The 25,378-nt window shown below is 39.5% G+C and overlaps 1 protein-coding gene across 4 annotated transcripts in view; it reads right to left on the minus strand.

The window, feature by feature from the left end:
* Positions 1–25,378, minus strand: part of ZNF536 (zinc finger protein 536) — a 444,580-nt gene that overhangs the window by 352,646 nt on the left and 66,556 nt on the right. Inside the window, exon 1 of one of the 4 annotated variants that reach the window (XM_081963204.1) lies at positions 25,216–25,352. The exons of 2 other annotated variants lie outside the window; for them this stretch is intronic. The gene's annotated coding sequence lies outside the window, so the exon portion shown is untranslated. Of the gene's footprint in view, positions 1–25,215; positions 25,353–25,378 lie in introns of those variants that run through there. One more of the 4 variants, XM_081963202.1, reaches the window with a different exon arrangement.

Consider the following 25,378-nt stretch of genomic DNA (forward strand, 5'->3'; position numbering starts at 1 on the left):
TACCTCCAGAAGTTATCTTGGCGTAGATTCCCTTTTCAATTCACTGCCGGTGTGGATTTCCTTATTTTGCTGCCGTCTGATAAGGCTTTGGAGTAATGACTTCTACATGGCCACTCTTCCTGAGCACAGTTAGAATGATTGTAACCAGTGCATTTGGTTTAAAGTTCAAAAAGAGTTGTTCCATAAGCTCAAGAGGTATTCCATAACAAGAGAAACCTAAAGTAATGTGGAACTAGCGGTCATGTGAAGATGCCTATTAAAGACTAACATGGTTTGTTTGTTTGCATGCTTTCGGTGCCTTCAAGTCAGTCCGTGATTCCTGCTTGGACAAGTCCCTGTAGATGTTCTGGCAACATTTTCAGAGGTGTCTTTACTAGTCAGTGCCACCTTCTACAGCTGGGAGAGAAGCGCTGGCCCCAAAATCACCAGTTGGCTTTATGACGAGGGCAGGAGTAGAACGCTTAACCTCTTGGTTCTAGTTCAATGCCTTTAACCACAACACCAAACTAGCTTTCACTATGGGTTTACTGACCTTTAATCATCCTTAGAAAAGGAAGGTTGTTGTGGAGGATTTGACTAAAGCAGGAGTAAATTTTCTACCCTAGGAGGAGGAGGAGGAGGAGGAGGAGGAGGAGGAGGAGGAGGAGGAGGAGGAGGAGGAGGAGGAGGAGGAGGAGGAGGAGGAGGAGGAGGAGGAGGAGGAGGAGATTCCTATCTAATTTGCTGTGGTCCTTGATGTCCTTGACAAGGAATTCATATAAAATAGACTTTGGGGAGTGGGGGAGAACCCTCTTCACTCCTACTAAATCAAATACTAGAAAGAAAAATTTAACTACAAAGTTCTTAACACAGGAGTGGCTAGTTTAGCCACTCATGGAAAAGACAAAATGACCAAAAAAGGGGGGAGGAAAGTGGCTTATGGACATTTTTCACCCTTACCACCTTTGTAGCATCCCCACAATCAAAATTCAGAGGCTTGGCAAATGGTTCATAGTTATGACCATTGTTGTGTCCCAGGATCATGTGATCCCTTTTTGCAAACTTTTTACCAGCAAAGTCGATGGGGGAAGCCGGATTCACTTAACAACCGTGTTACTAACTTATCAACTGTGGGCGATTCACTTAACAACTGTAGCAAGAAGGGTTGTAAGATGGGGCAAAGTGCACTTAACAAATGTCTCAACTAACAACAGAAATTTTGGGCTCCATTGTGGTCGTAAGTCAAGGACTAGTTGTAATGTATTAGTCCAGATTGACTATATCAAGGCATATGACCAAAAAAACAAGTGGGCAAACATGAGTGTGGAACTTTTTCCTCAAAATCCAAACTCACAATCTGCAAAGGTGAAGTATTTGTGCAGATACTTTTTCCCCTCTGAAAATATGTCTGTGGTTTGTGGTGTTTTCTTTTTCTCTCTTATAAAGTGGAAGCCCATAGAGGGCAGAAAAGCAGATGTTCTCAAGGAAAAGGAGTATTTTTCGAGAGAAAAGAAAAATATTTTCTCCCGCCTCAATCTTAGCAACTCTGCTCAGGTAAATAGCTTCTATTGGATAAAGGAGCTGTGAAAACAAAGTGTTTATATTCAAGGCATAGAAATTAAAGTGAATCCGATTAAACTTAGGTTGTCAAGAGAATAGCTTGCTTTTGTTCAGCCTAAATTCATTCTCAGCTTACTTGAAAATGAGAGCAGTGCTCTACAGAAATTAAAGTAGATGATTCACCAGTCAACTTTAAAGTCTCCATGTGCGGAGCTGCCATATATGAAATACTCTACATATGGAGAGCAGAACATGCAAAACAAAAAATATGGTTCTGCAGAAAAAGAAGAGGTAGAACATTAGAGGAGAAAAACATATATCACCCTGATGCAAATCAGAGGTGATGAGAACATGTCTATTCAATGGGAAAAAATTGGGCTTGCTAAAACTGTTTCTACTGTGACTTTAGTGCCCATCAGTGACTTGATGAAGACCTGTGCCTATTCTGCTAATGCTGCATCAGAAGTCAGTATCTAAGTAATTTTTCAAAATCTTGAGTTGATGAGATTATTCCTTGAAAAAAAGGTGGAGAGAGTTTGTACCTCTGGAAGCAACCACGTGAAAGCAAAAAACCATTCCCAAAATCTAGATGAGGAGACCCAAACTCATAGGTAGCCTCACATTGCAATGAACCATGCATTCAATTTCATAGTTATAAGATTGTTGGCTGAGCAGGGACAAAAATAGCCAGGGAATCAGGCCACCTGTCAATCAACCGTTTCTCTGTAGGGTGGACCCTGCATCTATCCCAGAAGCCAACAAATCTTAATATCACCTAAACGCCCTTTCATCTATTCTTCTCCATCATTCATGTAACTTCTTTTTCCTAAACACCATATTCCAATACCTAAATTTGCCCTGCTGTACAATGTGTAGTATATATAGAAGCAATTCTAGCTTAAATTGATTAGATTCTGTTATGAATTTAAACTGTCCATTCTGTCATTGCTGCCCATTTTCCAAATTCTGGTCAGTGAGACATGTCCTCCAATATTTCAAAAGCAATTCAATCAGCCACACAAGATCAACATTAATTGTGCAGAAATGGATAGATTAACACTTGCTGTTAAGGATAAAGAAGAAATGGAATACTTTTTGATATGGGACATGTTTGATCAATGGCTAAATAATAGAAGTTGGAAAGGAGGAGATACAATTGGAGAAAATGGTAAAGAGGAGAGTTGTTAAAGATGTTAAATGTTACGATATTATTATATTATTAATATGATGGCAAGGAGTTATAACAACAAAAATGTATAATATGATTACTTAAGCACAATTGTACCCAGAACACACACTGTTCAATGAAAATTGGATATTAAATAAATAAAACAAATAAAACTTGAAAAAAAATCAACATTAGTCTCAATTGTTCACCTACTACTCAGTCTACTCAGAGAAAAAGAAATAGTTTTAGGTTCAAGGATGTATACAAAGGTTTGCTCAGATAAGTCCATTTCTAACTTATCATAACAGTGAAAACATTTTAGCAGGCAGATAGAAATTGCAATTTATAGACTCCATATATATGTACATATCTATACATACATACAGTACATACATCATACATACATACATACATACATACATACATACATACATACATACATACATACATACATACATATATATATATATATATATATATATATATATATATATATATATATATATTTGTGTTACAACCCCTGGTATGACTTTATATATTATAGATATAAATATATATAGTTATATATATATAACTCTGTGTTTGTGTGTGTGTGTGTTTATACAAGCTGAAACCAAAGCTTTGGCTTCTTTGCTCTATATAACTGGAAGTACGAATGCAAAGTGCTACAATTCAGAATGCCATCACTCAAAAATATAACTTTGGGAGAGAAAGACCTTGGACAAAGGAATACATTCTTTTCAGCTTATCTGAATAATATTTGTTTAACCATTCACTACCATTTTAAAAATTGCCAAGGTAATCTATGTCTTTCTTAGACAGAGGAAACTGTCCAAGAAGGATACTATTTAATTAAAAACTATCACATAAAAATAAAGACTCGGTGAAGTACAATAAGCTTCTGTGATCAATGTCCTAAGGCTTGTAACGAACAAAAGCTAAACATTCTAAAAATAATTGATTTGTACTTTAAATACAGAACCATCTTCTTATGTTGCAAAATAAAGCTCATCGCATTTAAAATACACATCATAATCATGATCGCAACCACACCAGAAGCAGTTGAGATGGTTGACTTCCTTAGATACTGAGCTGTAATATCTCTCCTATTGCGACTCTATGCAACATATGGCAATTTTATCGTGGCTTTATCCTAATTTAATATTTTATCTCATCTATTTATTTGTGTTTGTACATGTAACGTGTTTTATAATGTTATATATCAGTGGCCACATGACCTCTTCCAGATGCCATATGCTAAATAAAAATAAATAAAAATTTGAAAAGCTTAAAGACATGAAAACAGAAACACTGAAGAGCCTAACGGGTTGACATTCAGAAAAGTGCAAGATGTAGAAGAATTATCTGAAGATTTACTAGGATATGTTGAAGAAATACAATACCAGACCATGGTTCCAGACCTTTGCTTACCATCCCTTCTGAATGCATCCCATCAGATGCATCTAGGAAGCCACAAATAGAAAAACAAAGAAAATAGGAGAAGAAACTACCTTGATCTTCTCTTTGTGGCTTGCTAAACTGCATCTGGTGGGATACAACTAAGAAGCCACAACAGAAGATGAAAACAATTCTCCTCTTGCACCGTTGCTCCCATGTAGAAACAAGACGGCTTTTATGACTGGAGACAGTCATCAAGGGAAAGACATTTCAGTTATTTACTTCTGCAAATCTTATCTACATGGAGAGAACCATTTTGATGTAGTTATTAAAGGAACTAGGCTAGAGATTAGAGTTCTAACGCTGGCAACTTTGGGACAGCCCCTCCCCCTCCTTCGGTCCTAGGGTTAGGGTTAGGCATCTGCAGTGCACTTCTGAAAAAAAGGTGTCAAGAAAATGGCAGGGACTTATCAAGTTAGTTACTGGAAGTTAAGACTGGCAAAGGCATCCACCAATCTCTCCCTCTCTCTCCCTCTCCCTCTCCCTCTCCCTCCCTCCCTCTCTCTCTCTCTCCATCCATCCATCCATCCATCCATCCATCCATCCATCTATCCATCTATCCATCTATCCATCTAGATATCTATCTCCATCCATTTCTCTCTCTCTCACTTGCTAGTTAACTAGCTCTATCCAACCATATTTCAATATTTCTCTCCCCCCCCCCCCCTCCATCTCACCAGCTTTTACTGGTTCATTGATTCTCCTTCTTTTCTTACATTGGTGTACAGGCATTTAAAGTTTTCAGACTCTTAAAACTAAAGAAATTTGGTCTCTAGTAACTCACATTTAATTTCCGTGTGGTGGTATAAGGGAAATGACATCCAAATTGTTAATAAAAGGAAGTAAAAACTCTGGATTGTATGTCTAAAGCAATATAATAAACAAAAGCAAATATAGATTTATGACATAGATACTATTAATATGTAATATTTAAATTCAGTAGTTTTTATAAAGATTTGATAGTAAATAGTAAAAAAATAATACTTAAATAGTGCCACGTTAACTAAAGCCCAGTCTTTCCTTAAAACAAAACTTATTTCCGAATGTAAGAGATTAGTATCTGCCTAGAATGCTTTTTCCTTTCCTAGTTCATGATATTATTAATAAGTTTCTTCGTTTTTATTTTTGAAAGATGTATTCCAGAAAAGTGGACAGTATGGGGATCACACAAAAGATAAATTTGGCTTTTCATTTCAAAGTAGCTGGGTGATACACATTCATCATTTTCAGATGCTAAAGTCATTACCTTAAAAAAAATTAAAGAATATGGGGATTAACATAAGTTTTTGATCCATACAATCTATATTTAAATTATGCAGTAAAGTGCTAGAATTATTTTTAACTCAGTGAATTCCTGTAGCCAAAACACAAACCACCTGAGGAAAAAGAATATTCTTAAAATAAGACTGCAGGTAGAAAATTATATCTGTCTATCTTGGAAGTAGCAGAATGTCATTATAATTTTTAATGACTAATATTAACAAAGCTCTATTACATAAGGGTGGTTTTTTTCTGTCCAGAACACCTGAACCCTGGTTAAACAGCCCCATCAGGATGTCATGTTTCATAGAATAATATAAGTTAAAGTGTACATTATTATTTTTCCAGTTTAGGTTTCTTGATCAAAAGAAACCCAATTATTGACTATTAGCTTGCAATCTAAACAAAAAGATGATCAAGTTATCCTAAAAGGCAGAGTAGAAATCAGATTAATAATAATGACAACAACAAAACAAAGCACAATTAACATTAGCCTTCTGTGAGTTGGGTTCAATAGAAGTTAACATTAACAATGCAGGAGCTTGAAGTAGAAATTAGAAACATGACTCTCTGATAATGATATTATCACAGGCCCAAAAGAAAAGAACTTTCTCGAATGTCATTGAAAGAGTAAGAAAGCAAACTAAGCAAGGCAGATTTCCCCACCACCATTACGATGAAAATGCTTGCTTTTACCAAAATTTGAATTGAATATGATTTTATATCAGCAATCTTATATACTGAAAAGATAGGCAGGTCTAAGTAAAATAGAAAATAAAGTATTATTTTAATATGGTAACTAAGTAGGCTTTTAGAGGAGATCTCATTCTTCACTCATGTAAGGTAAAGGTTCCCCTCGCACATATGTGCTAATTGTTCTTGACTCTAGGGGGCAGTGCTCATCTCTGTTTCAAAGCCAAAGAGCCAGCGCTGTCCGAAGGCGTCTTCATGGCTGGCATGTGGCCTTCCCACCAAAGCTTTTGGCTGGGTGCTCACAGCCTTGCAATTATCACAAGAAACTGATAAGGTCTGTTACTGCAGTTAACTCTTTGAAGGACTATTGCTTGGACATTTTGGTGGGTGAATGCAATTAATTCACAAGAGGTAAACAAAAAGGGGGTTTTTTTTGTGACAAGGAGTTTGTTTCTTCCTTCTGCTAAGACTGGGCAGCACACTTATTTCCATTTCTTAGCGTTGTCTGAAGACACTTCCATGGCCATGTGGCCATGTGGCCATGATAGAATGCTATGACCTTCCCAACAAAGTGGAAGCTGTTTATCTACTCGTATTTGCATGCTTTTGAACTACTAGATGGGCAGGAGCTGGGGTAAGGAATGGGAGCTTGCCCCGTTGCACCGTGTTTGAATCTTGAACCTGGGCTGTCAGCTTTCCAGCTGACAAGCTCAGCATCTTTAACCACTGAGCCATCGTGCCCCTAATTTCTCTAACCAGATGCCATCCCATTTTGCTGAGCATTATTCCCAGCCCCATCAAAGCTGACAGCAGCCAGAGCATAGAACAACTCAAAGAAATAGTGCAAGATAGGAAGATGTGGAGAGACCTGGCCTACAGAATCGCCAAGATTCAGACACAACTGAATGGATAACATCATCATCACCATCATAACTCCCAGACTGGTGGAAGTGGAGCACCAGTTCCTTTCAATTGTGTAGAGAGAAATATACAGTATCAGCAGGTTATACCTCCTAAATGAGCTTAGCTGATGGGTTAAAAGACCCCAAGTGAAGCCACATCTAGCTAGTACTTGTCCAGAAGACCTCAAAGACATCCCAAATCTGCAGACTAGATTATTTGAACGAATGTGCCAAAACAATAAAGGCTATACAAAGCACATCTGTATTGTTGCCAGAAAGATACCATGGATATGTTTACAGAGTCAGCAGAGCTGAGGTCATCTCAAGCAGATTTTACTCAAATCCATTATTTTGTTTCCTGTTTTTTTTTTCCTAAGAGCGCATATACGAAATTGAGAGCCTTTTTTTTTTCCCTTTCAGACGAAAGATATTTATTAAGCTACGCTGTCTCTGAAAGAGGAGGGTGGGGCTCCTTGATGTTTCTGTACATCATTGGTCCCTGTCCAATATTATGCATTTTAGATATAAGAGTCCGATGACTTCATGCAGTTAATCAATGTTTTTAAAAAGAAATAAAATCACTGATCCCAAATCTCAGAAGATCCGAGTGTCTTCTATCCTGACACTTTTGTTTTGTAAAAAAAAAAAAGGGGGGGGGAGGGGAAGAGGGGGAGGGACAAACAAAGGAGCTTGCAAAATAATTTAATTCTCTGCCAATTGACTATACCATCTCCTCTGGGATATCCAGCAAGGATGTTTCTTACATCTAATTATTATGCAGTGGTTATATTATCTGTAATGTGAACTTCTGGTTCAGTTGAAAACACGGATTAGAGAACTAAATCCCATATATTGTGCCATTGCTCAAAATACTATTTTGTAATAGGTTTTGTGGGGGGTGTTTCAATTCCAATGATCAATGACTCCGTTTCAAATATATCTTAGGGAACATTTTAATTAGCAGGGTTTTGGAAGGGTTATAGATTGTGTCTCAACACATCCTGGTTATGGGGAAAATAAATCTCAATTTACGTTGGTATATTTATTTATTTGTATCCCGCTGTTATTCTTTCTTTACGAATAACTCAAGGCGGCGAATATATCCAACACACCTTCCTCCTTCTATTTATCTGCACAGCAATAACCCTTAAGGTGAGCTGGACTGAGAGTGAATGACTGGCCTAAAGTCACCTAGCTGCTATTTTGTTGTTGTTAGTTGCGAAGTCGTGTCCGACCCATTGCAACCCCATGGACAGCGTTCCTCCAGGCCTTCCTGTCCTCTACCATCCTCTGGAGTCCATTTAAGCTCACACCAACTGCTTCAGTGACTCCATCCAGCCCAGTGGTAGGTTGCTGGTGGTTTTACTACTGGTTTGCTTCTCTCGTGTTTTGCGGTCACTAGAAAAAAACATGGTGGCAGTGAGGGAAATGGTTTTGGGACGGGGCATACCTGGGTCGCTGCTGGTTCTGCAACCTAGGCCAGCATTCCACTACAGGTTCAGCCGAACCATGCTGAACTGGTAACAACCCACCTCTGATCCAGCCACCTTATTCTCTGTCATCCCCTTCTTCTTTTGCCCTCAGTCTTTCCCAGCATTGGGTTCTTCTCCAGTAAGTCCTTCTTTTTCATTAGGTGGCCAAAGTATTTGAGTTTCATCTTCAGGAAGAGCAGTCAGGGTTGATCTCTAGGACTGACTGGTTTGATCACCTTCATCTTCTAAAGAGCAGTCAGGGTTGATCTCCTCTAGGACTGACTGGTTTGATCGCCTTGCAGTCCAAGGGACTTGCAGGAGTCTTCTATTTAAGCCTAAACCAGACCAGAACTCACTGTCTCCTGGTGTTTGGTTCAAAGTCATCTATCCAGCTTTCATGGATAAGATGGGACTAGAATTCACAGTTTCCTAGTGATTGACCCAAAGTCACCCAGTCACTTTTCATGCCTAAGGTAGAACTAGAACTCATTGATTCCTGGTGATTGTCCCACAATCACCCAGCCGGCTTTCATGCCTAAGGCAGGGTTAGAACTTACAGTCTCCCAGTTTCTTCCCGTAACCAAACTGTTTAGGTATGCCTACAAAGTCCCAAGCAAAGTTCTGTTCGACATTGCAAGGTCAAAAATGTTCCCAAAATATGCCAAGACAAAAAATTGTCTTTGGGGGAAAAAAAATCTCAATTACTTTTAGTAACGCGGGTAATTTTTGTATAGGAAAAGTCAACTATGGTAGTAGCATCCTCATATATTTCCAAAAGAAACTCAGTATTTTTTTAAAAAAAAAATTGTTCTTCCTATTTTTCATCCTGTGAGATGCGTGCTAATAAGTTGGTTGGGTCTTTATGAGGGAGGGTCTCCAAATAGTCTCTTTTGGCACTACTTCCTTCTCCTGCCTCTTTTTCTCCTGATACCCAATTAAAAGAAATGGTTTTGTTTGCTCTGGTCCAAATGCAGAATGTACTACAAATCAGATGGCTGTAGCCATTTTCAAAAGGTCTGAATCACCAAACATTGGGAGGCTGTTTAATTTATACAATCATGGAACAATTTTATTTTGAGCTTGATTTAGAAATAACTCATTTCCCTTTATGCTCTGAAATTCTGGGCAATCAAATTTGCTAATTATAAACTTTAAAAACCAAAACTCTGTATCACCAATTTGCCTCTGAAGTTTAGTGTCTTCTGCACTTGAGCTACGGGCTTAAATTCTCTGATCTAAAGTTCTGATCGAAATTATATTAACAGACAAAGTGTCAGTGGGGTGCACTCCAAATGAGTTTTGTTCAGGTTTGCTTTATGATATTGTGTGAATCCAGGCACTGTAACCTGGAAAACATTTCTCAGGAATTTTGTTTGAATCCTTTCTAAAGTGCTCATACTGTTCTGTTGTCCTAACTGATTTGTTATCCCAACTAAGAATTTATCAATCCACAATTTAGAGCTTGTAAATCCAACAGGGAGCAACCAATGGCACTCCAGATGTTGCTTAGCAATGGCTCCCAGAATCCCCAGGAAATATAGCCTATGATAATGGGTGCTGGGAGTTGCGGTTCATACACATCTGGAGGGGACTCGGGTTGCCTACGCCTGGGCCTTAGCAAACTATTGCTAATGGATATTGGAAGCAAACACTTCTGGAAACCACCTTGAAAAGGTGGGATGCAAGAAATGCAAGAGTTTAAGGCAGGGGTGAAATGCTACCGGTTCGGACTGGTTCGCCCGAACCAATAGTAAAAAAATGCTACTGGTTTGGTTGAACGGTATTTACAATGATCAGCTGTGGCGCATGATTTATATTAGCTAGAAAGCAGGATTTCTTTCTTTCTAGCTAATCTAAATCGTATGGTACAGCAGATTCCCCCCCCCCCTGCTGTTCTACTTATTTGCAGGCGCACTCGGTAGCAGGCTCCGCCCACCCACCTGGATGTCATCATGTCCATTTTTGATGCTCTGCGCACGCTCACATTTCCGAACTGGCAGCGAAGGTAAGTAGATTTCACCCCTGGTTTAAGGACTACCAGATCTCATTCCTGTTAGATCTCTACCTATGGATTTCCATAACCTTCCAATGCAGGAGTTAAGAATTAATTATAATAGATCATTCAAAGCATTAGAAACTTCCATCCTGGAAAGATTTTAAAATTTAAATGGGAAATTGGTTAGTCACATAGAGTTGGGCAATTTGTGAGAGGGATCTAATTTGGTTTAGAAAGTGTCTTGTCAAAGCTTACTATTAGCAGTAAAAGCAGCTAATGTCTGTTGGTGGAAATATCTTTAAGGAAAAGGCATTTATGCATTCATTGCAGCACAAATAGAAGCTGAACACTGTCAATTTTCCAATGACCTTTTAAAAACAACGGCAACAATGAACGGAGCATATCTACTTACAGATCTGATAAACAACCAGGAAAAAAGGAAGGAGAAGAGAGAAAAAAACAAGGTGAGGGAATCAAGAAGCATTTAAGCTGGAGGGAAAACAAGATGTCTGCAAAAGGTAAGCATTGAAATCTGCCTGGTAAATGCAAGAGAATCACACTTAAAATGGACAGAATAAAAAATGTAAGAATGTTTTCACCTTTCAATGAAACGGTTTGATTGCTCTTATTAAACATTCGGTAGAAATTTCACATAGATAATGCAGGGAATGATGGAAACTCATCTCTGCAGGTTAAGTAAGTATGCAAGTAAATAAATAACCGGCTTATTTTGTAGGAAAGATTTCTATATAAACCAAAGAGGGGCATTGTTCAGAATTTTTTATAGCAATTTGAATCAGGTGATTAAAGGAGAAACAGAATCTTAAAAAAAAAAAAAAAAACCTAACCCGTTCCCTGAATTTATGGAGATATAGTTATCCTATAGATTTATAAAATAAGTTATCTAAATCAAAACAGTATTGGGTCTTAGCATTTATTGTGTGAATTAGGCCGTTATGCTAAGTCATAATGATATTTATTTTAACATGTTGTGTGAGCAGAGTGATAGACTGAAATGTTTCAGCATATCCCAGCAATCAGCATTGGGGAGGGGGGGGGATTTTGAAATCAGTCAGTCAATCATAAACAAAAACTTCAACAAAATGTTAGGATGTAGATACACATATACACACAGAGATGCACAAATGCACACACACACACCATTCTAAGCTTCTTGATTTCCAGTGGGCAGTTTTGTCCTTTAATTTGCACAATATTAAATGATTTTGCATACAAGAGGAAAATCTGTAGCCAGCATCGCCAATTAACCTGATTGCAGGGGAAAGTAATTTAGAAATTGACCTGTTCTTGCTCAGAACTCTTTAGTTTAGCCTTCTGGGCATCTCTTCTGTTTGCTTTTTTAAACTCTCTCTGCCGCTCTTTTCCCCACCCCACCCATTCATAGTTCGTGATTATAACTCTCAACGGATTTGATATGTATAGAAGCTTTTCCTTCCTTAATTCTCTCTTAAGAAATGGATCGTGTAGGGATGTCAGGAAAGGTAAAAAGAACATGTTAATAAAAAGATATGGCAGGGTTTCAATAACACCTTAAACAAGAGGTTCTGAACCTTTTTGTACCACGGATACCTTTGACAATCTGGTAAAACCTATGGAGCTCAATTACTATAAGCTCAAATATATATATATAGAGAGAGAGACAGAGAGATAGAGCAAGAGACAGACAGATAAATATATGATAGGTAGTCGGTAGGTAGGTAAGTAGGTAGGTAGGTAGGTAGGTAGGTAGACAGACAGACAGACAGACAGACAGACAGACAGACAGACAGACAGACAGACAGATAAATAGATACCGGTAGGTAGATAGGTAGATAGGTAGGTAGGTAGGTAGGTAGGTAGGTAGGTAGGTAGGTAGATAGATAGATAGATAGATAGATAGATAGATAGATAGATAGATAGATAGATAGATAGATGATAGATGATAGATGATAGATGATAGATAGATAGATAGATAGATAGATAGATAGATAGATAGATAGATAGATGATAGATAGATAGATAGATAGATGATAGATAGATTTTTAAAATATATTTGTAATTTTTTTCCCATTTAGGTTTCCAGATTCCTTAAAATCAACTCTTGAACTCCCAAATCACAGTCATTATGGTTTGTAAAAGATGCTTATGGCTCAGTTTGTTTTGTGTCTCTAGTCAATATAAGCTATGGTTTTAGAAAACAAGGCATGTGGTTTCCAGCATCCTGCACATTTCAGGGTACACAGTGAAAAATGTGATGGCTTTGAAACATAAATGACTAAAGGAACTACATTTCAGCACAAATATGATCCAGCAGCTTCTATATGCATCTGCCCTAACTTACTTGGCACCTTTGGAAATCCATGTCAATCAAGTCACTAAAGATTTTTCTGGTCATGGAGCATAATCTAAAGAGGGAATGCTGGACTAGAGATATGTGAGGCAACTTCATTGTTCACAATGGACCTGGATCTTGTCAGTGTCTATCAATCAAGTAAGTGTTTCCTTGATCTCCAACAGCAATGTATAAACTGTGAATGCTGGATCTGATAACCTACACTCAACAAGAGTGAAAGACTGTAAACTAAGGTATTAATTACAGATCACACTGTTCCTTATCACCAAGCTATTTGGGGTTACTACAGGGACTTATATTTTGGCAATATCAAGATAACCTGCTATAGATTTCCATTTACCACTTCTAAAACCATCTTGCCATTGCAGACTGCAAGAAGGAGTGGGTTCCTATATGAAAACCATAAAGTCCAAAACATAACTTGGGTATTATCAATTGTGTTAACTCATAAGCAGGAATGCACAAAGATTTTGGAAGTTTAGTTATAAATTTAATAGATTTGGTAAAGGTAAAGGTTCCCCTTGCATATACGTGCTAGTTGTTCCTGACTCTAGGGGGTGGTGCTCATTTCCGTTTCAAAACCGAAGAGCCAGTGCTGTCCGAAGACGTCTCCATAGTCATGTGGCCAGCACGACTAAATGTCAAAGGCGCACGGAACGCTGTTACCTTCCCACCAAAGGCGGTTCCTATTTTTCTACTTGCATTTTTACTTGCTTTCGAACTGCTAGGTTGGCAGAAGCTGGGACAAGAAACGGGAGCTCACTCCGTTACGCAGTGGCACTAAGTATTTGAACCGCCAAACTGCCAACCTTTTTGATTGACAAGCTCAGCGTCTTAGCCACTGAGCCATCACGTCCCTTAACACACACACACACACACGGACAGTACCAAAAGGCAAAAAAAAAAAAAAAAAGATTTGGTAGCTTCAAGTCATTTAATCAATGTAATAAGTGAAGAGTGTACTGACCAACACACTCTTTTGTTTACAGTACTTTGTTCAGTGTAATAAACAAATCAAGCCAGTATTATTAATAAAACTACCACTGATAACACAAAGTGTGATACTATGCTCATTCCATAGAATACGCAGATCCCACAAAGAATGTCAAAACATGAACTTTGAATGAGTGTGAGTGGGTTCAGTGTGCAAAACAGAGAGAAATGAAAGTGTCTCAGTCTAATAAAGGCACACTTTACCACAACAACGGTGTCCAACCTGCTATAGAAAGCTGGGAATCCACAGATGAAAACCTTGCATAAGTTCTTGGAGTGGATGCAATTTTACTGCAATTGAGTAGTTTTTAAAATTGTTGTTTCTCTAATTTCAAAACAAGAACACAGGTCCATCTTTTCATCATGTCCTTCCCCAAATTAAAAAAAAGAAAAGTTGGCAGAAGTTAAAAAAAACAATCCCAATCTCTTTTATGGATTTCGTTCTTAATGTATCCTTTTTAAAATTACTATTATTCCTTTGCTCTTACAGCTATTCCTTTGTGAATGGGGCTCATTTCTTTTTCCTTTTTTTTCCTCCCATCCATGAAACTCAGCTGAAATAAGAGAGAGGGGTGCAGAGAAAAGAAATTTCTGCATCCGGTGAAACACTGTCAAGGAAATTCCAACAGACCTTGGTTGTTACCTGCAGATAACAACTAGTTTGTTAGTTAATGGCTGGCAGAAGAGTCGAAGCCATGATAATGCTCCAGCTGTCCAGTCATTAACTGCAGTAAAGACTGATTTTCAGGAGGTTATTGCTGTGATAAAATATCCTCAAAAGATTATAACAGCAAAAGTGAACAGGGGGGAAAAGTATTAGCGGCTAAAGTGTGACTGAATTGCTGCGTTTGAAAAAATTGGTTGTTCCCCAGCGGTTCATAACCGATTTTCCACCAGTCAAAAAGAAAGTTGTGCTCTGTTAGGTTTATTGTACAAGGCAATAAAAATATTGGCCAGGTTAAATTGTCAGCATGTTACAACATTAACTACTTCTCTCTCTCTCTCTCTCTCTCTCTCTCTCTCTCTCTCTCTCTCTCTCTCTCTCTCTCTCTCTCTCTCTCTATCTATCTATCTATCTATCTCTATCTCTCTCTCTTAAAAAAACTGTGCTTAATTTTATTTTTATTTTTTTTAAAGCATAACTATGATTCATTACCGGAGAATGAAAAATGAGGCTCTTGGCATTCACATATTTACATCTGTTAGCTTAAAAACTGGGTGGGGACCTGGGGAGAGCAAAAATTAAGTTTCGCTTGATAGCTGGCTTTTATCCTTATTTAAAATGTAACCAAATTTCTAAGGGTTCTATAGCATTCTTGGGCCTTGGTTGGCATGGTTGGCTTTCCAGTGTATGCATTATGAATGCAGCGTCTGCCGAAATCATCACAGCCAAGTGTTTATTGGCGATTCCTCTTCCTTTTTTTCTTTTGCAAAAAGAAAAAAAACCCTTTTGAGTTGCGTTTATTAACTTGCCTGTCAAAAGTTCAAGAAAAGATGATAAAAATGGTCGTCTTCAGGGCAGCCTGGGAGAAAGGAGACCCCTTCCAAGAGAAAGATCCTATATCTACCTTATTCCTTGACAGAGGTCATTGGACTTGACAGATGTCTCTGGATCTCAAGGCCTAGAGGCATTAGATGATGGCTGGGCATTGTAGTTCAACAGCCTTTTTAATTGCTTTTTATTGAAACAAACAGGACATAAAAATAAAATTACAAAATACTAAAACGGAAACATGCACCAAAAAAAAAAAGAAAGGCAAAATCTGAAGGGTCATATATTCCCCGCCGCTTGTCCGAAGTGCATTAATTACCCATCAGAAATGTTGCTGCACATGGATACTTTCAAAGAATGTGTTAGAAGCAAGGAAAAGTCTGTTTCCTTCACACAATAGCTGCCCTGCACAGGCTTACCTAGGAGTGACTTGCAAGTTCAGCCAACCTCAGAGACAGAACAGAACGAAGAGTGATAGTGGCATCCCAGGAAGAGCCAAAACATAGGGAAGGTGTGCCAACACTTACGTTGCCACCGGCTTACTGTGCACTAACAGAACCAAAGAATATGAGGGAACAAACCAAGAATGCCTTGAATCAATTGAAGTCATAGGTGTGTTGGAGCTATTAATGTAGTAATGCATCATAAATCCAGGTGCACAGATTAGGAAACAAGGCTACATTCCTTGTTTGTATCATTTACATCACTTACAACATGCTATCAGTTACAGCAAGTGTGTGTGTATATAGGGATGGATGGATGCCTGGATGCCTGGATGGGTGGATGCATGGGTGGATGGATGGATGGATAGTTGGGTGGGTGGGTGGGTGGGTGGATGGATGGACAAATGGACAAATGGAGACAGACAGAAAGACAGACACAGTAAACAAAAATAGAGACAGACAGGTGTGTGTGAGAGAGAGAGAGAGAAAGAGAGAGAGAGAGAGAGAGAGAGAGAGAGAGAGAGAGAGAGAGAGATGGACAGAGACAGAAAGACAGACAGACCCTGGTAAATAATGGCACTAGAGCATTGGATTTTAATGCATTGGAGTGGAATGTCATTTCTCCAGGTTCGATTTTGCACAAAATAATGTGTATATCTAAAGCATACACCTATTTCTTTGACCCTCAGCCTGTTTATATTACAATATTATGAAGCTATATGAAATCCTGCCGTTTTCTAGCCTCATTTGCATATTTTGCATCAGAAAGGCAATATGCAATCACACTATTCTTGATAAACACTGACATATAATACACCACTTCATCCTAACCACTTCAAAAATGCTATTGGGGTGCTTTTATAAATGCAAGGTAAGAATGGTGTGACGGCACTAAAAATACAACTCCAATCATCACCTATTGACAAACCACAATGGAAATGGAACCTCTGCATCTGATTCTTGAAGCTGTGGCTCTAAAATGAATCGGTAACTCTAAAAAAAAAAACAAAGCTAAATCTTTACTGAGTGGCAAAGCAGCTGCCAGGATGGGCAATATTTATCGGTCTCAAGCACTTAGATGAAATTGGATCAAGCCTAAGACAATGGACTAGAAAGGGAGAAGTTGCAATGAGCTACAGCAGAGAAATGAACTGGGGAGGAACGGGGCAATATCAAGCTTGTTAAGAATAACAGAGTTGGAAGGCACCTTAGAGGTCTTCTAGTCCAACCCCTTGCTCAGGCAGGAAACCTAATACCATTCCAAACAAATGGTTATCAAATCTCTTCTTAAAAACTTCCAGAGTTGATGCATTCACAACTTATGGAGGCAGGTTTTCCCACTGGTTCATTGTTCTCACTGTCAGGAAAATTCTCCTTAGTTCTAGGTTGCTTCTCTCCTTGATTCATTTCCATCCATTGTTTTTCTTTGAAGATGTTTCACTTCTCATCCAAGAAGCTTCTTCAGCTCTGACTGGGGAGTGGAGAATGGAAGGAACAGCCCTCTCTCAACAGAGGGGGGTGGATTTGACATAATCTATCTCCAGTCTACAACCCAGTCCTTTCAAGAGTTCCAAGAAGGCTCTACACCCACTTGTACTATACTCAGGGTACTCTTAGCAGTGTGGTACCTTTGGATTTCAGCAGCAGAGCTAGCTGCCTCTTCCGCCGCCCGTGCCTCATCTACGGCTATCTGAAATGTCCATTCGGAGAGGGCTAGCAGCCTGCGTTGTAATCTGGAATCATTGGTCCCCCAAATCAGTTGTTCTAGGAGAGCCTCATCCAGGTTCTGGAACTCACAATGAATGGCTGCATCTCTGAGGCAAGCCAAGTACTGACTGAGCATTTCCCCGTCTTTTTGAGCGCATTGGCGAAAAGCATAGTGCCTTGCAAAACGAGACGGAACGGGGGCATAATGCCCCTTCAGCTTGGTGACTAATACCTCCCATGGCAAGGAGTGGACAGCCACGGGGGCTGCCAGGGCACGGGCAGTGGAAAGCATTTCTGGCCCGCAGAAACTTAAAAAAATAGCCCAGTTTGCGATCATAAGAAAGCTCTGCGAAATCGTGAGCCAACATAAAACAGTCAAAACGCTCCATAAATGCGTCCCAGGACTCCCTCTCAGGGGAGAACAGGGAGAACGTAGGCATTGTCACCATAACGATTATCTGCTTCCGTCAGAAAAAGAATCTCACTATTTAAAAAAAAAAAGTCCTCTACCTTGTCGCCAGGCTCATGCTCAAGCCTGAGCCCTGAGGAAAAACGTGGAGGCAGAGCTGCTAATCAACTGTTTATTACAACTAGAACAAGTAAGGATAAGAACACAAACTGTTGGCTGACAGCTCTTTTATACCTCGAGCTGTCAGTCTATTAACCAATGGCATGTCTCGGATTATCCCATCCAGTCAGAGCTGAAGAAGCTTCTTGGATGGGAAGCGAAACATCTTCAAAGAAAAACAAGGAAGTCCAGTTGCCTTTTGAAAAAGCACTTTTAGGGCATCCAAACTCCATAGACATTTACCCAATTCCAGCAACCGTCCTTCATATGTTTTAGCCTCCAGTCCCTTAAATCGTCTTTGTTGCTCTTCTCTGCTGTCGGAAGCAAAGACAAGCAAAGGTTTGAAATGTTGGCCAGACAGAAACAAGAGCTGAGCAGATGGTCTCTCATTCAAACCTAGAGAAACTATGAAAAATCACTGACAATATCATACCATTGACGGTCCTTTTTTAGTTGAGAATCAGAGTTTGGCTGCTCGGAAGGTTGGAAAGAGCAGGAAATGCTTCTTCCTTCAGGGATCCAATCAGACCGTTTGCGTGGAAAATATACCTGCCCAAGTGGTCGGTGAATCCTGCCAGATGGAACCTTGTCCCAACCTCCACAGTCAAATAGATAATGTTGGCTGTGTACACCTGAGCTTCCAGCTGTCCATTCAAGTCTCAGAGATTTCCACTCCTCTGCACAAGTGTTAGTGCATGAAATAAACTATGCAAATCCATACAGGCATCACTGAACATTGGCAACAGAGCAGGAAAAAAAAGGAGGGGAACCACACACAACCCCCCCACCAAAAACCCCTTATAGCCCAGGGAGTACATTTCTATATTCACTGTTAAGGAAGAACCCCTTAATCTGCTTAAAGTTCCACTCCTTTCAATGGAGAAGTAAACATTTAAATTATTGTAATCCAAGGGACTGCAACTTTCATTCCATAGATAATTCTGAAACTTCAAAGTATTTGAAAAGATAATGGAAATGTAGCCGCTTTAATGAGATGCACAGCCTTGGAGATTGTGCAGGATTTAGCAGATATTATTCTGAAGTTTAGGGTGCTCTTGATGCCGGGGTAGATACTTAAAAACATCAGGAGGAAAGAGTCTGACTTCCTATTATCTCTGACGTTCCAAAAATGCATCTTTAATGTGTTGCTCCTCCCGCGCATTCTTTCCATCTTTGCAGTTTTCAAATGGTTTATCAGAGGAGGTGCTAGCTCCCGAATTGATGAATGACGAATTGGTCATTAGGTTACACTTCACTGATGACCTTCCCACAGTACAAGATATTAGGGAGTCATGATAAAACAATGCATTCAGACAGAATCAATGCAACGTGCCCCTGTGCTTCAGGAGAATTACTCAGTCACCTGTCCTCTGCCCACAAGACAATATCAAATATTTTGTCTGACGTCTTAACTATAACAGATAAAAAGCAACATTCAAAGGAACTTTATCTGGAATATGCATTTGAAGTCTTTCAGCGCAGATGAAAACCAGCTTGTGCCTTCTTGGCTTAATAAAAATATAATACAGGTAATCCTCGACTTACAACAGTACATTTAGTGAACATTCAAAGTTACAATGGCACTGACTCATGACCATTTTTCACACTTACGACATATGCAACCTGATTGCATTAATCAATAATCTTTTTCTGCTCCGGACATGTAATGGAAGTACAGCATAAAAAGTTTGAAGTCACAGATTCCTTTCTTTGTGTGCAAAAAAATTATACTTTTTTAATAGGGTTTTCTGACGCGGTGGCTCAGTGGCTAAGAGGCTGAGCTTGTCGATCAGAAAGGTCGGCAGTTTGGCAGTTCAAATCCCTAGCGCCACATAATGGAGTGAGCTCCCGTTACTTGTCCCAGCTTCTGCCAACCTAGCAGTTCGAAAGCATATAAAAATGCAAGTAGAAAAATAGGAACCACCTTTGATGGGAAAGTAACAGCGCTCTGTGCACCTTTGGCGTTTAGTCATGCCAGCCTCATGACCCCAGAGACGTCTTCAGACAGCGCTGGCTCTTCAGCTTTGAAACAGAGATGAGCACTGCCCCCTAGAGTCAGGAATGACTAGCACATATGTGCGAGGGGAACCTTTACCTTTACCTTATTCTTTTTTTCCTTGTTCTTTTTTTTTGAGTGCTAAAAACAGTCAATTTAGAAAGATGGTTTATTCACATTTCAAGAAAACTGGAAGGGATATCTTGGGGAAATATGTTCTTTTTTTCTGTGATCTGCTGTTCTGAAATGTTGTTTCTTTTAATACACACACACACACACAGACAGACACAGTGGAAAGCTTACTGTATGATGAATTAGTTAGGTAATGGGGGAAAGGGAAGGAGGAAGGAATAGGAAGAGATCAATTGTATTTTTTTCATCTCTGAAAAATCAGATATGCACATATTTTACTTTAGCTTGTTGAGAATATGCAGCTTTTAAAATGGATCGAAAAATAAGCCAATATGATGGATACATAAAACAAACTCTAATATTATTAGTAAAGGAGCATTTTACTTTCTTATTGTTGCCAAGAAGATCACATCGACATATGCATGAAATTAATGGAAGTGAAGTCCAACTCAAAGGGCCCTGTTTTTACTTGTTTCTCCATCTTTTAAAATGCTTTTTTTATTGTTTCCTTTCTTCTGGTGTAATAAAATCCTGTTAGGGAAGAGATGAATCAGATAAAACTTGTACCCCACTTTTCAGGGCAAGTTTAAGACTATAATCCATAGCAGTTGGATAAAGAATATTCTTGTTTTTTGTCAGGGGCAAAAAAACCAAGAATATTCGCTGACTTCAAAGCTTTGAAAAAATTGTTATTGCTTCCTATACACAAGAGTCAACTAATGGTCAAAGCTAAATTGGTACTCAGCAGAATTCACAGGGGGCCTGGACTTGGGTCTCTTGTGGCTGTGCAATGACTCCAAACTCGTGACATGTTTTACCCCACCTTCCATCTCAGGCTTTTTAGTTTCTTGTTTACCATAATCTTCTGAATTGTAATCATTTTGCATTATCTTTTCTACATTTTTATCATTTTGTAAGCCACCAAGAATCCCTACAACAGTTGGGTGGGTTGCATATAAGTTTAATAAATAATAATAATAATAATAATAATAATAATAATAATAATAATAATATTCACTCTAAATAGCTCAGTGGAAAAGCAACATGTTTTTTTGGGGGGTCCATTTTGAACATGGTAGATCCACAACCATTTTCCCCCAACAGACACACCGACAGCACCCCTGCTGCCATATTTGCCACAGAGAAAACCGGGCAATGTGATGGCATACCTTTCAAGCACAATTAGCAGCACTTGATTATGCTTGGAGACAATTCTATATGATATGAACAGGTTCTAACTGTAAAGGTATTTATTTACTATTGGACAGTCTGATTTGGCTGCGGCACATAAGAGGCAGATGTGACACTCTATACAAGTGTATTATCAACTAAATCTTAGAACTTCCTCTTTAGATTAGTGCAGTATTCCAAAATAGTTATCAATATTGTAAATCCATAATTAATAGGCTAAATTTAATTTAATTTTGAAATTAAATTCCTTCTTCCCTGCTGTAGCCTATGGTTTTGTCTAGTTTTCTTTTCTTTCCCACATTAAGGCAGGGATTTTTAAATATTCTTTGAGCCATTTTTATAATTTGCGAATCTTTAATTCATTCTCTTTTTCCTCTTTAAGGAAATGTAACAATAAGTAATATATTATGGTGGTGATGATGATGATGATGATGATGATTGAAAGGTAAGTCAAACCATTGTCAATTTAAGAGAAACTCAGTTTGAACTTTCTTTCTCATATCCTCAAACTTTAGGCCAAGGTCATAGTTTTTAGACAATGTACTAATTCTCAGTTGGCACCAGTGACAGTTAAACCTGATTGGCTTATTATATATTATATAGCCAATCATCCTGTTGACCTCATATGAATGCCACATGGCTGTGACTACCTAAATTATCCTGGAAGATATTGTAATAATTAGACAGGAAAAAAATAGTTCTGAATGGATCTTATATAACTGTCAAGTCAAGAGACAAGGAGATAGCAAATAGGACAATGTTATACTTAAGCTGCTTTTCCCCTCCCTCTCCTATAGAAGATTTCCTTTGCATTCCTAAACATTTATTTGGTCTAAAAATTGAACCAAAGGCTGAAGAGCTTTGGTTTTTAAGATAATGGACTTAGTACAAATGATTCAGAAAGTGGGATTATAAAACATTAAGCTTCTTAGATATAAATCACTGCCGCTATCTATATCTCCACAGGGGGCACCATTGGGGCAATTCTATTTGGGCTCAAGGGAATCTGCAGGAAATGTCAAAAAAGTCAAGATGAAGCCAAAGACTGAGCAATGGGGTGGGACTTTGATCATAGAGTTTCAGTGGAGCTGCATGCAATCACCTCTGAATGGGGCTTTGAGGGCACGACCAACAGAGATACCCCTATGCAACCTGTGCAGGGTCACAACTGATTAGTAGTTGAGTGGAGAACCACTAGGAATTTTCAGGACTTAATTGAGAAGTTAGAAAGAACCCTGGGAAAGGGCAATGACCAATGACAATCTATTGCTATATGTATTCCCTAGATCAGGAGTCACCAACCTTTCGGACTTCAGGAACCATTAAATTCATAATTTTAAATCCCGCAGACCACTGATATGATCTGCCTAATGACCGGCTGGATGGGTGTGGCTAAGTGGTCATGTGACTGGGTGGGCGTGGGCAACCTAATGTCACTCACATCGAGGGGCACCTTGCCAGCCTCTACTTGCTCCTCCCCTGCCAGCCGCTCCTCCCCTGCCTCCCCGGGCTCCTAAGGGCCCCAACAAGAAGCAGTTGTTGGAGTTAAGCAGCTATCATGAGAAAGAGTTGGCAAAACAGCTAAGTTCAAATTGGATCTGACTGAGAAGGAGGCTCAGCAGAAGCACCTCACTGAAGACTACGAGCATAGGATTTCCAAGGGAAGACCTGCGAAGTGCAAGGCCAGGTACCAGCGCCTGGAGACTCAGCAGGCTGAGATGGTCAGCCAGTTCCAGGCTATGATGCAGTCCCACTGGAACAAGGCCCTCCGGCTCTTTGCCACCAGCAGCGCTTCCCTCCAGCCTTCACCCAAAGCCCCACACCAGGAGGCTGAAGCAGATCCCAAGTTGGAATTTCTGCCCCCGTCCGACCCACAGAAAAAGACCCCAAAGGGGAAGACTCTCTGCAGCAACACAAATGTTCATTGGCCGTAACTTGAGGACCCCTGATTTAGTGCAATATAAAAAATGCAAATAATTTTTCTGTGGACCACCAAAATTTTCTCGCGGACCACCAGTGGTCCACGTACGACCAGTTGCTGACCGCTGCCCTAGACCACTTCAATCATCACCTATTCTAAACAGCTTGCATTCCAAGTTTACAGTAAGGAGATTAAAGCAGAAAACATATAGCAAACACATTTCTTTCACATCATAGCACAAGAAGGAACAACCACCGAAGCTTGTAAAAAGCATCGCTTTCCTTTGAGAGGGGTCTCATCATATCAGCTCCCCAAAGCCCAATCAGGGTTAGCAGCCACTCTCAGGGAAAAATGCAGTTCCACAGATTGGAATGAGAAGGAATGAGACCTATCTCATGGCCCCAAGTGGTACCAATTCTCTGGAGTTTAACCTAAAAAGAATCCTCCTTTCCTGATTTAATTGGATGGGCACATAACTGTTGACATAACATTCCGAAGTAACTCAGATCGTGAGCCAGATAGAGCTCTACTAGCTGGTAACCATTGTAGCTTTCATAGGATGCATATATAACAACTTGGACTGCTACATTCTGGACCACTTGTAGCTTCTGGCGGGGCTTCCGGTACAAACTCATGTACAGTTCATTTGGATAGTACAACTGAGAAGTGGTCAAGACATTGTGGCCAAGCAAAGATATTGAAGAAACTGAAGGAAGTTAGCACCCACCCCTCTCCTAGAAAAATGAAATGTCCTGGGAACTATTGAAAAGGCTGAGTGTTATATTTCCCTGGATGAGAAGGGGAGAAACATGTTTTTTAGGCAGGAAACAGACTCACTCTTAATAGTCCCGTTCCCCCCCCCCCCCCCCCCCGCCTTCCTCAATAGCCTAACCCAATAGACAGCAGATGTCCGGCACTTAAGAGATAAAGAGATAGCTAGGTCTATTCATAGGGAAATGCCCTCACCCAGGATTCAACAAAGGTAGGATTAGCACTATGCCCATCCTACCACATGACACCTGGGAAGATTACATCAGCCAGCGAAGGCTTAAGCAAGCCTGGGACACAGCCTGCCTACAAAGTTAGCTAAGACCCCTGCCCCCTGGAAGTCTGACAACCAATCAGAATACATTTCTTACACAGGAACAGGAAACTCATAAGGTGGAGCCCATGGAGGGCATAAAATCCAGGGACTCTCAATGGCCTCTTTTTTCCTTCTTCAAGATCTTCAAGGCATGTGATTCCCCCTTATGCCCAGGACCTCAAACCATGTGGCCCTGTCCATTAAAACCTTCTTTCCAAGCAACTTCCATGACTCCAGTATCTTTTTCCCCACTTGGAACTGAACCCAGAAGGACATTCCTTCCAACAAAATCAAACAGTTTTGCAAGAGTTGGGGTGTGTGTGTGTGAAAGGATGCTCAATCCAGGAAAAGAAGTGATGCACATTAGACAGTGGTGGGGTTCAAATAATTTAACAACCTAATAATTTCTCCACTCGAATAATTTCTTCCAACAACCAGTTCACCAAACTGCTCAGAAAGTTAACAACCGGTTCTCTCGAAGTGGTGTGAACTATCCGAATTCCGCCATTGCCCATAGCCAAACATTTTTATGTTCCTCCTAGAAATACACATTAAAAACTTTATTCCTGTATCTATTATAATCAACTAGATAATAGGCCCAGTTCTGTTCAACTAAACACTTCTCATAGAACACAACAGGAACGTCAGACTAAAATGGTTGCTTAGAGCAGTTCCCCAAGGTACTGTGCTTAAAATCCAGCTTGACATTTGCATATAAAACTATGGCATGCATGTACATTCTGATCTTCATACAAAACATCATAACAAGGCAGATTTTACAAGATCTGGAAGCCCATCTTTTTTTAAAAAAAGAAGAAGAAGAACAATGGGATTTTATTTTACATACCATCTGTTAGGCTTGCCCTGGAGCTAAAAATTCCACTGTTTCATAGTTCATAATATCTCAAAAGAAGCTACCAAGGTTTGCAAGGTTCAGAGGGAGATCTCTGCTGAGAAGATGAAGCTTTCTCTTCCCACTGAAAGCTGAACATCTACAGCTGTGCATCTTT

This window comes from Natrix helvetica, assembly GCF_964273705.1.
Source record: "Natrix helvetica genome assembly, chromosome: 10".
NCBI lineage: Eukaryota > Metazoa > Chordata > Lepidosauria > Squamata > Natricidae > Natrix > Natrix helvetica.